Source organism: Phlebotomus papatasi, chromosome 3, assembly GCF_024763615.1.
Source record: "Phlebotomus papatasi isolate M1 chromosome 3, Ppap_2.1, whole genome shotgun sequence".
NCBI classification, from domain to species: domain Eukaryota; kingdom Metazoa; phylum Arthropoda; class Insecta; order Diptera; family Psychodidae; genus Phlebotomus; species Phlebotomus papatasi.
In genome coordinates, this window is record NC_077224.1 from 72,772,406 (window position 1) to 72,785,125 (window position 12,720).

The following is a 12,720-nucleotide window of genomic DNA, read 5'->3' on the forward strand; positions in this document are numbered from 1 at the left end:
GAAAATCTTAACGGTTCCCTATGGTAAACGTTTAAAGCCTCGGTTTCATGACAAATCTTGAAATATTTGACATGAATATTCCTATTTTTATAATAATTTTAAAAATATTTCATATTTTTTTTAAATTCAAAAGCAAAATGTAAACAAATCAATATGCTTTTCACAAAATGATTTTACTAAATAAAGAACAAATATTTTGTTTAATTCTTCGTTTATTTATTATTTTAAAAGGCAATGCAAGATCTTTAAGGCTGAAGGAACGCTCATTCGGCAGGGAACGCTTATTGTCAATTTCGTTAGAATATTAAACTTAATTTAATTTAACTGGAAAAGAGAAAGTAATATTATGTTATGCTTATAAATTTACTTTTTTTATGAGAATAAGTATTCAAAGGACGATGGGCAAAATGGTCCTACCTTTCGCCACGAACAAGACCATCAAATAAGTATTGGAAAAAGTAACAACTTTCGTTCCGAAATCTACACCAAATTATGTATACAAAAAGCACTAGAGCATTAAACATTAAGAAATGGGTTAATTTTTTTAATAAAATTCCTTTTTTACAATAACGGTTTATCTTTACGTTCTTGCCTACAAAAGAAAAGAAAAAAATTTTTGAAAAGAGGATCTCTTTAGAAAAATCATATTCCTAATTCCTATTTCTTTATTTTACTGGAATTTTCCAGATTTTTCTCATAAATCCTTAAACATCGTTCATATTCCATGTACGAAAATGTCTCCTATCCTTGCTTCAATCCAATCCTATCTACTTGAAAATAGAATTAAGACCTCTGAAGATCACAGAGCCCTAAAAAGTATCCTTATTCAAAAACTTTGTATACAAAGTTTCGAATAAACATATTTTAATAAAGCTATTATACTCTGAATCTTCGATTTTTTTATAATGTTGTTTTTTTTTTCAACCCTTTGATGTTAAGCAAAACTAGCTTATCTTTTGAAGTAAAAGGGACATGTTGTTATACGTAATGCTTTTCATATAATTAAAGGGCATTCGGGAATTTTTGAAGAAAGTCAAGATAACTACAACGAATATGGAGATATAAGGTATTTCTATCTTTCTTCTATTAAAGTGCTTCTTGAGTTCTCTTTTGTAAATCGTTCTTTGGGCACCAATAACTTAAGATATAGCGTTATTGAGAAAAAAAAATTAATAAATGTGAATCCTAAATGGGTAGAAATCCCGAAAGTCAAAATCCAGAATGGGCTGAGATCTCGAATGCGTTAAAGTCGCATTCATAATAAATTTATAATCCCGAAAAGTAAAAATTCTGAAAAGTAAAAAAAAATCCTCAAAAACCAAAATCCCGAAAATCTTAAAGTTTCGAGAAGTACATAAAAATTCCGAATGATCTAAATCTTGAAAGGGACGAAATTAAACAATTATACGAAAGGGGCAAAATTTCTTTTTGCCTCCAGGAGCTGTGACACATTTAAGAATTCGGGAATTCGACTATTCGGATATCGAACTATTTGGGTTTTTGGCTTTCGGAATTTTGGTTCCTGGGATTCTGGCTATCGGGATTTTGATCGGGACCCATTAAAACACTTAAAATTTATAAAAAAAGCGTAATAGGATCGAAACAATTGGCACTACAATATTTAATTAGGATGATAATGGGAGATTTCACACGATTCATAATTTTTATGACTACTTAATTAGTTTTTAAGTGTTGTTTTTATCGTTATCTGATAATCTTTCATATAATTTTCAGATATCAGTTTAAAAAAAAAATTAAAAGTAAGCTTATGATTTTCATTTTCAAAAATTAAGATTAAGGTATTTCAAAAACAGAAAATAATAATCAATTTACTTTTTGGTTGCTCTAGCTCAATGAGAGAGTACACTGAGAAAAAAAGGCTACGATTAACTTTTTTTCGTCATAACTTTAATACTTTTCGGGTGTAAAAATATATCAACATTTTTTAATGTTAATTTTACACTTTTTGAGGGTAAAATCAACATGAAAAAGAGTAACTTTAACCCATAATACACCTAAAAAGGGTAATATTTACACCGATTTCGGATCAATACTGCAGGGTAAAATTTACATTTCCGGAATGTTATTTTAACTTTTTCGGATTTCTCTCACTCAGTGTAGAAAATGAGGAATAAAGAAGGATTAGAAGTAAATTCACTTAAAACTTTCTAGTTTAATTTTTCCACTATTCTAACAATTCTTTTTTTTTTGCAAATCATGATGAATTGTAACAGAATTTCTCTAATCTTTTCCATCAAAATTTAATTGATTTTAACACGATTCCCTTCATTAATTCCCTGTCTTTTGCGGTGTATAATTGAAAAGCCAGCACATGCACGAAGTACTGCTTAAAATTCAATCTTTTCAGTGAGCAAGTTCAAGAAAGAGTCATCACTCACAGAGACACTGAGCTCGTGTTCCAAAGTTCCAAATGGGAAAAAAGAGTCAGAGACAATTGGGAGGGAAAACAATCCAAAGCCACGCACCAGTAATTTTCACGTTGAAAGAGATAAAAACCCCATGAGTTGAAAATTATGCAAATGGAATGGAATTCAAACAAAATTTATAATGATTCTCTTCAATTCATCTCGTTGGATTTTTCTAAATGGTTGGATGGGTTTTGAGGAGTCCAGGAAATGGACAAAAGAGGAACTTTACTTGACTTATCTTGTAAAATATCCACTTGATAGGTCTCTGTTTTTCTTTTTTTTTTGCGACGACAGTTTCTTTTATTTTTCGAGAGTTATGACTGTGTTGAAATTCATAAAAAAAAATTTATCCATTCTTGCAAATGCAACATAAATGATGGAAAAAGCCTTGATTTTTCAGGTGTGTGTCTCACTCTTTGGTATTATTTTCAAGTTATTGGAACAGTCGTTTAGCAAAATAATTGGCCATTCTTCTTCGTCTCCTTAAAATCACAATAAAAGTGTAAACTTCATTGTTGGAGTAGTCTTGCGCAAGTTCTTGTTTTGTAGGTGAGAAGATAGCCCAATTGGTTTTGGATCAAAGGTTAGGGAAATTGTTTGATTAAAACGGGGAGAAAAATAATAGGGGAAAGTACTCTCCTTTCGAACGTTCATGCCTTCGAATAATGTGAGTTTATTTTATCTTTCCTTAGAGATTTACACATAATTATCACATAATTATCAATAATTAAAAATAAGCTAACTAATATTTAATAGAATTGTGTAAGTGTCTTAGGAAAATTAAAAGAAAATTCACATTATTCGGAGGCATCAACGTTCGAAGGGAGAGTACTTTCCCCTAATTGAGGCGATGAAAATATTTTTGCATTTAAACTAAAATTAAAGAGAAAAGCATAATGGGATAGTTAGCCTGATTGACTCGTTACCTTTGTTACTGGGTTCTATGGATCGAACGGTATGAAATCTCGGCTTGTGGTCTTCAGAGACTCCGTTCCAGAATTCGATATTCCGAGCCGAGCGCATACAATCGGAATTACCCCGATAAATGGCATTCGAAGATCGTTTGCGAAAGCCAAAGAAAAAACAATATTTCTCGTTTTGTCCGTATGGTGGCAGAAGCACTTCCTGTTCGAATTTCGGTCAATTCTGTCAGTCTTTACTTCATTACAGGGACAATCAAAGCAAATAGGTTCATAGCATTCCTGTCCCAATGTTAAATCCATCACTGACACATTCTTACTGTGCTATTTCATATTTTTTTATAATCCTACATGAATTTCTAGTATGAAAATTCGAAATTCAGTTTGAATTTTTCGAACGTCAACGACATTTTGTGCAAATAGAAAGTCTCCTAGAAAGTTTTTACCTGTTAGCCGAGACACATTTGGAGAGTCAAATTTTGGCTACAAGAATATGGGCAGGTTTTCAGGCTTCGCACATTCACTAGCCTTGAATACATTTCTCCCATATTTCTTTAATGAATTTAACCTAGGGCATTATGAATTAAGTAACAGATTTCCTAAAAAAAACTTAGACCAAATTCATTAAGGTATACTGGAAAAATATGAAGTGTTCGAAGCCAGAATGCGTGCGAAGCCTGAAAGTTTTCCCCTAATTGAATTAAAGAAAATAAATCAGAAATAAAAACTTACAAAACCTTTTTAATAGTCACAAATTATGTCAGAATGTATACAGTGTGGACTCTTGAAAGTAATAAAATGAAATAGAATCCTGTATATTAATTAAAAAATAAATTGTTCAATAATAAAAAAAAATTATCATTAGGCGTAAGTATAGGAAATAAATTTTGTTTTGTACTTGTTATATCATCGAAAGAGTAATTTCAGTAATTTTAACGAATTACTATATAGCACGTGTAATGAATGTTTTGGTTGGAAAAAACGCAACTAGAGTGAAAGAGAAAAGTCGATAAATTTAGTAATAGTGCAACTCTCTGGGTGAAAATTGCCAAGAGAGATGGTTTTGTGTGAATATCAAGTTAATATCTATGAGAAATGGTGAGAGAAAGAAAGTTTTTGCGCGATGTCTTGTGCAAACTTCCAACGTTAAATTGATAAAAGAGGTGGATTACGAGTTGCTTGAGACTATTGTTATACTTTATCATTCAGCTGAGATTTATTTGATTGCATTTTGGTGAGAAAATTCGCGCCAATTCGCACATTTTCCTGGTTGTTTCTTATTTACAATTTCAATTGAGGCCTCTAATGAAGAACTTTTCCTCAATTGATTTTTTCTAGATTGTCTAATGAGTAAAAGAGCAAATAAAACAGATCATGTTATACATTATTAATTCCCTGTTTTATCATAATTTATTATTTAATTTTAATATATTTTTATAGCGCAGTTTATTTGAGCTGAAAATCTGCCTGTGAAGTGTTTGTCTTCTCAAATTAATTCAGTGGAATTTTTTATTTTACGAGACTGTTAATCAATTGGCAAATTTTCCATTGATTATTCATTAAAATAAATTAGCTGACTTTATTAGCACTCTGTCCTAGAGTTATTACAACTCAAAAAAATAATTTTAGAGAGAAATAATTGCTAGATTTTTACCAGACACAGACCGTCCTTTTCCCGATAATTTTCGCAGATCCATTCAAACTTAATATTTACCTCTGGATAACCGTTACAATTTGACATAGTTTGCCGAAGCATTAGCACCTAAAATTTATCACATCATGTGAGAAATTTTCATTTACACAGAAAGAATATCTCCCTCTTGTGTTTGCAATTACAAGATTTTTAGAGGTCATTAAACTAAAATATTTCTATTATTTTATTGCAAACATATACATTAATCGTGTATATACTCTAAAATAGCATTGAAGATGCACGAAATAATTTGCACAACAGATTGCTGTTGAACCAGAAGGAAGAATGGCAACAATTTTCACAATTATTTTACAATTAGAGTTCGAGGGAAAAATTGCAAGAGCAATTGAATTTTCTAGGTCATTCAAGTCACACTTTGAAGGCGTATTTTCCACCTTTTAATTAACTTAATAATTTCATTAGTTTGTGCAAGAATTGTGCACGGTTTTTTACCATTAAATAGCCAGAAGGGATATGGTGATGGAAGAGAGGCCTATAATGTCAAGGTATAAGAAGTCTTTGACATTATTTCTAAAACATCATGCTTTAAAATCTTCAAAATCATTCTAATAATTTGCTCTGTTGTTCTAAAAGTATGCGTAGTCTGACCCTAATATTTTTTAAAATGTTATAAAATTTCTTTTGAGGTTATGTTCAATACATTTATTATACCGCTCGAACTCAGTGGAAGAGCAGTACGGGACGGCTTAGTAAACTTAGTAAAGCTTAAGTGAATTTATTATGGGTTGCATACTAGTCCCCGGTGAGTGGCCTTCAAAGTTGAAGCCTGTTTCTTACTTTCACATACAAATGCGTATGGGAATTTTTTTGCACTCGTGATCGTTATGCTAAATATTTAAAAAGTGAGAAGTTTTTCCGTATTATAAGATACCTTTCCGTATGGAGGGATAAATATACTAAATTTTTATTTAAATAAATTTTTCCTCGGAGCACCGTGAGCTGAGTCCGAGATCAATTTAGGAATTGGCTTCAAATAGCTCCATATAAAAAGGCCAACTTGCCAGGCGCTTGGTTGCATACATGCATACTACATAAAGGTGTTCATATAATAAGAAAAGCTCTAAACATAACCTAAATTAGATATATATTTATTAATTTATTGCTTACTAAAGTTTAGATGTTGATGCATAAAACATAGAAAACCATAAATTTATGAATAAAATTATTAAATCCCAGTTTAAATGTAAGTACTTCAAAGATTATTAAATTAAAACGAGCTTCAAATAAAATATTTTATTATTTTATTGATAAACCCTAGAATTCTAACCTTATAATAACTTAACGAATAATGCAAAAAAATCTTAGAAAAAACAACATTCACTTTTTGAAAAATATAATTGGGTAATGAAAATCTATTTCTTTTTTCTGCAAATTTTATTATTTCCGATTTCCCGAAAAAATAATTAAATCAAATTGCAAGTGTTAATTTTTGCAAAATCTCCCGTAAAATTTATTCTGTGCAATAAATAAAAAATTGAGAAAATTCAAGACCTTCAGGAGCTTATTTTTTCAAAGGCTTTTTAGGTCAATGCACGCGCAATTTTTCCGACTCACGCCAAAATATCCAACAAAAATTCGTCACGAGCCTCCACAAGAAAAAAAAAACTATCAATGTTAAGTGACATTAATTCACCATTGAAGAACACTTTATAATAAGCTAGTTTCACGTGGAATTATTTTCTGTAAAGCCAGAAATAACGCAACAGAAATATGATGACAATTTGTGCTTCAGTGAACGTGATTTTGAGATTTTTTTTTCGGCAGAAACTTTTGTTGAGAGTCTCCGAATGTCGTAAAAAGAAATCTTGCGTTGATGGAAGGAGATTAAATGAAGAAATCGTGCAAATAAAAATTGCTAATAATACCCACAGAATCCTCCGCGTGACACAAGACGTTATAATATTTTACCACAATTTTATTTACTGACAATTTCTGGAGGTTCGTGTCTGTTTCAACGTCGGAAAATGTGGTAATTGTTTGGTTAAACTCTCTTAGACTGCAACGTTGTCTCATTGGCAACAATATTTCTTAATTAATTAAATTAGACAGCACACAAACGTACCGTAAATTCTAATTTTCAACACCAAAGGTGCGTGTCTTTGTAAATTTTTTCAAGAATTGCGTTCAACATCAACCTTGAGATTCATTTTTTCAGTGATATTTACAGTCCATCGTCTTCATCAATTTTTCTTGCAATTGACATCAAATATTGGTAACAATTTCTGTATTGAAACACATATGTCGTGTAAATAAAAGAAAATGTAATTCATTTGCTAAGTCTGATCGCAATAGAAAAGTTTCAATTAATTTAGGGCTCAATCAAAGTTAATAAAAAATAGAATGAGCCCAAACAGAAGTAGATTTTGATTCTCCAATAGTGTCTTGGATAAAAGGTAAATGGAACTCTATTTGCACAAAAGTCGTTGAAGTTCGAAGAATTCAAATTCAATTTCGAAATTTCATACTAAATTTTCGAACAAGGTGGGGAAAATTTATAAAATATCACACTAGAAAACTGGCAAAAGAGTTACTCAGTGATTATGGAGTGATTAAATACTGGGGCAAGTACAGTAAACGTCGCTGTTCTGTATTTTTCCTCACAACAATGTAAAGACCGTCACATTTTGACACTTGAGCACTTCGAAATTCGAACAGAAGAAGTAAGAAAGTCTCTTTTTTGGATCTTCGAATAGATTTTCGAAGTTTTCAAGATCTACTTCTGTATGGAAAAAATAAGTGTTTGCAGCACTAAAATTTTGTCAGAACCAGAGGGTGAATAAGTAGGGTTAGCGCTTCAATTGTGAGTGACAGATCGGCTGATCGGCGCCGATAAGTTTCCAAAATTAGATAATCGGTAGACATCGGCGCACAAAGTATACCGTGAGTGGCACACCTGTTTACCTATCTGTGAATCACAAATTAATTGAGGCTTACGTTTGAATAGAATTTATGTCCATATTGAAGAGTTTTTCTTACCCTACTCAAACATAGGGAATTTGTTTGAGTATGGACATAGAATTCTCTAGTGTATAGAGGCCATAAGAATAATATTCAACAATTTAAAATATAAAACGTTAAATATCTGCGGTTATTTAAAAGTGACTGTAGCTTTATCTAGCAATAGATTACAAATGTCGCACATTATATAAATTTTTTATACAATAGTTATGGGTATCTAGATAAATAAAAAATCTTTGGACTTCAAACGATTTCACGTTTTAATTTTCTCATAATTCGAATGACATTTCGATCCCAAATGCCCTTATTTGAACGAGTCTATTGCATATTTTTACGAAAAACTAGTTATATTTCGAAAGCGAAATAAAGTGGCGTGAAATTACTGGACTCAACCTTATGTTTTTAGGATGTATCTTTTTTAGGCCCTTTATATTTGCTAAGGACAATAATGCTGGAGTAGAAATTATAGTTAGAATTTAAACGATTTAAACCTAATCTTAAAACTGGAATACTTAGGAACGAATATAAGGCTTTGAAGACGAAAAAAAAACATTCCAAAATGTTTATTATTAAAATTTAAAAACAAAATGTAAAATATATTTTTTAAATAATTCAGGCTCAAAGATCTGTCCTATTTTTAGTATGAAAGTCTAATTTTAATAAAAAAAACAAGTTTTAAAACGACATCGGGATCATTTAATATTGAACATAAGAGGCCCAAATAGAATCAGGCTGATCCTTAAGAATATTTATATACAAAATTTTGCAGAGAAGGTTTATCTCAAAGTCTCATACACTGAAAGCTTAGGATTGTCGATTGAACGTCCTCCACAGAGAAAATAGGTTGAATTTCTAAATAATACTGGAATCAATTTTATTCCACTACTGCAGTATTGATTTTCGGAAAGTCATTTTCTAGGGGGAAATAGTATTGAGCATTGAGTATATGATGTTTCAGTTGATTTTATTCCATTGAGACATTAATTTTAAGGCGTTCTGGCACTGATTTTATTACATTTCGGTATTGATTTTTGGGTATTTCGGTATTTGATTCTATCCCATTTCTGTATTTATTTTTCATTTTTTGTTTTTAAGAGTGTTTTGGTATTGATTTTAGGGTGGAATCACCAGTTCTCGCCAGTGCCCCACTTCTCGCCACTTACATTGAAATCGCTATTTTTCGCAATTTATGAAATAAATGAGTCGCAATTTTTTTATATTGTTTCTGCTTCTACGCATAGAATCGAAAAATAATAATTATTCGTTTTGGATTCACGATTTTGATCACTTTTTAGAGCAATATTTTAAGCAAGTGCATCGAATCCAACATCTCTTACCAAATGTAGTAAGTGTCGTCAAATTTTCATCAGGCCAAAAATACCTATTTGGGTAAATAATTTGTCTATTGAATATTTCATTGCACTTGTGGAATACATAAAATTTGTATTTAGTCAATTAATATTTCATTTTATATTATTTTTGTATAAAAATGAGGCATGGCGAGAAGTGGTAATATTCTGGAATTGATTTTACTACCTGTCGCCATATCATTTCAATAGACGACGCTAACTTCACTTCGTACATTCTTAGTTGTCAAATCTGCATTGTTTACTTTCTGCAAAAGCCCCATAATTTGATTTCTCAAATAAAAGTGAAGAAAAATCATTTAAAGAGAGTAATAATAAAGTGATCACAAGGAAAGAGAAATGGTGAATGTATTCTTTTCATAGCATTGCCTAAAATAACCGAGTGTGGTTCTTTTCAAGTGGGTGGCGAGAAGTGGCTACAAATTTTACAAAACTGGCGAAAAGTGGTAAAAAGTGGCGATGAAATGGTTATTTTTGCATTATTAATAAAAATCAGTTTTTTAAGTAGTCCAGCGTTATGTTCTAGGATTATTGTTTTCACGTATCTAGAGCCAATACATCTAAGTAACTTTGTGTCAAATTTGACTTATCTTGTAACAAGGATTCAAAAGTTATGATTAAATGAATTTAATTTTTTCCTAAACATGGCGATAGCCGGTTATTCCACCCTATCCTACTCCGATATTGATTTTAGAGGGTCCCTGTCGCTTCTGTCTTATTTCGATATTGAATTTAGTTTTTTTTTGGTATTGCCTCTATTCCATTGAGGAATTGCATCTAGGGTGTTTCGGTATTGATTCTATCCTATTTTGGTATTGTTTTTAGTGTGTTTCAGTATTGATTCTATCCTATTTTGGTATTGTTTTTAGGATGTTTTGGTTTTGATTTGATCCTATTTTGATATTGATTTTAGGGCGTTCATGTATTGATTTTATCCCATTGAAACATTGATTTTATGATACTTCGGTATTGATTCTGTTCAATTTTGGTATTTGATTTTAAGACAATCTGGTATTGATTTAATCCTGCTTCTATATTGATTTTTTCGGTGGCAGCCAAAATCGCGAATGTTCGAAATCCTGAAAGGGATTAAATTACATGGAGGAAAATGTTTAGAATAATTTCCCAAGACACAGAAGATTTCCCTTTGCCTCCAGCAAGCGCGGGTGCAATCGCGGAAGTAGCTATAACACTTTTAAGAATTCGGGATTTTGACCGGGACCCGATTTTAGGATGTTCCTCTGTACAATTGCTATTAATGCAAACAATAATATTACAAAATCTTGTACATTTTGGCATATAAACAAATAGTACTAAAGTTCTGTAATTAAATCCTTGTCTAATTAAAGTGTTTTAAAATCTAAAAGGTAGCACTTCAATCTATTCTGTTTCACATTAAGCAAATTGCCACACCTTCAAAATTCAAATGCCTCTCTTGAAATGTTTCAATTTTTTTTAATTTGTCAAATTTATTTTAATAATTCAGTCGCAAAATCAGATTTTATCTAGAAAGTTGTTTTTTAGTTAGGGGGAAGTGGGGCTACTTTGAGCTGTGGGGCTACATTGTTATACGATTTTTTCGCATATTTCTAATGGAAACTGACTTTTAACTTGATATAATTTGGATAGACAAAATAATTGTGGATCTAAATAAAATAATTGTAAGGAACAGCCTCATTGGGAAATAGGCGAAAAAGTCGTATAACAATCTAGCCCCACAGCTCAAAGTAGCCCCACCTCCCCCTAATCAGCTCTTATCCGCAATATTTAATTCACATCAGATCGCTAAGATATTCAAGTTGCCCAAATAAAGAGCCCACTTTAAATCGAGGTCTTTCAACTGATCGCCTAGATTTTAGTGCTATTTTTCGATATACGGCGATTGTTATTCAATTTTCACGTCACAAAGTCAGTCCAATTGAATTTCTTTCGTCTTTCATCCGCCCCCACGGTTCAGTTGTGTAAATATTTACTCACATGAGTGCAAAAAATTAGCTGTCACTGTAAATTATGATGAAGATGAGAGAGAAATTGAGGTTTTCACGATACTTCCTCAAGCTCTTAAAGATCACCTAAAGTTCACATTGTGTTTAAATTTTACACAATTCCAAGTGGCAGTTTATGGATCTGTTATTTTTTTCTTGGTTTTTTTTCCAGCACAAGATCACCTTGAGAGAACCTTCTTTCACATTGTGTTTCGCACATTGGAAAAATTTACTTTAGCACGATCTTTTTCCCTCTTGAGAGACACTGTTTTGTGGTCTTCAGATAATATTTGTTACATCGTGATTCCTTGGAGCAACTAAACAATTCTATGCAAAATATTCATTATTTTTCAATCTTCAAGTCAATTATTGACTTAACTGCAGTTGTTGAGATATTTGTGTTCAATTGATCGATCAAGAACGTGCCGCAATCACCAATAACTGTCTTTGATTTTTTTTTAACATTGCTTCTTTACTCAGCTTTTAGTTCATTTCCAAGACTTGAGACACAATTTCTTCCTGCATTTTTTTTTTTGTAAAGATTTCTTCCTTTCACAAAATATCACAGAAAATTTAATGACTCCCACATTGTTTATTCAAGAAGTGCAAATTATAACGACAATTCACAGTCTCACAATTCCTCATATCATTCTTGTATCTTCCCATCAATTTCTACCAGAAAATTTTGAATGTTTGAGAGGAGGAAATGTGTAGAAAATTAGTTGAAAATGATGATGAAGCGACTGTATTAACAGTGAAACATGTTTTTATTCATCACTCTCACAGATTTCTTTAATGCTTTTTCTGCGTCTGACTATAAAAAAAACAATTTTCAGAGAAAATAGAAAAGTTCATTGAATTGTGACTTGCGTAATTTCTTCATCATTCTTTTTGGACACTTAAAGGTGTCTAAAAAAAAAGACTTAAGATTACGAGAAGTCTCACAATGTCATTTTACCGTTAAGGATAATGATAGTATAATGCACTGTACATTGTCTATCTATACTGGTTTCATTATATTAAATATCTGTTTATATTCAAATAATAATCAGTTGCTTAATTTTATTCACAAAATTGTGATTATGATTAGTTTAACTTAAATTCTGAATAATCAAACTGAAACATGTAGAAAATCACGTAAAGATTTTCATGTTTTCTTTTGAGGTTATATTAGAAGTGCTCTAACGACTTCCTCAAATAGAATCAGATTATTTTGAAAATATACATTACTCAAATGTTAAAATGTAATAAGAGCATGTATTAAACCTTGAATATAATCAAAATTGAACGAAAAAAAAAATGGATTTTGAAGGTTATGTTGTTTGTGGTTATGATATTTTTAACATG

General features: G+C 31.1%; 1 protein-coding gene across 1 annotated transcript in view; it reads right to left on the reverse strand.

Annotated features, from left to right (window-relative positions):
* LOC129807296 (sushi, von Willebrand factor type A, EGF and pentraxin domain-containing protein 1) overlaps positions 1–12,720 on the reverse strand; it is a 39,864-nt gene that overhangs the window by 10,684 nt on the left and 16,460 nt on the right. The window lies entirely within an intron of this gene.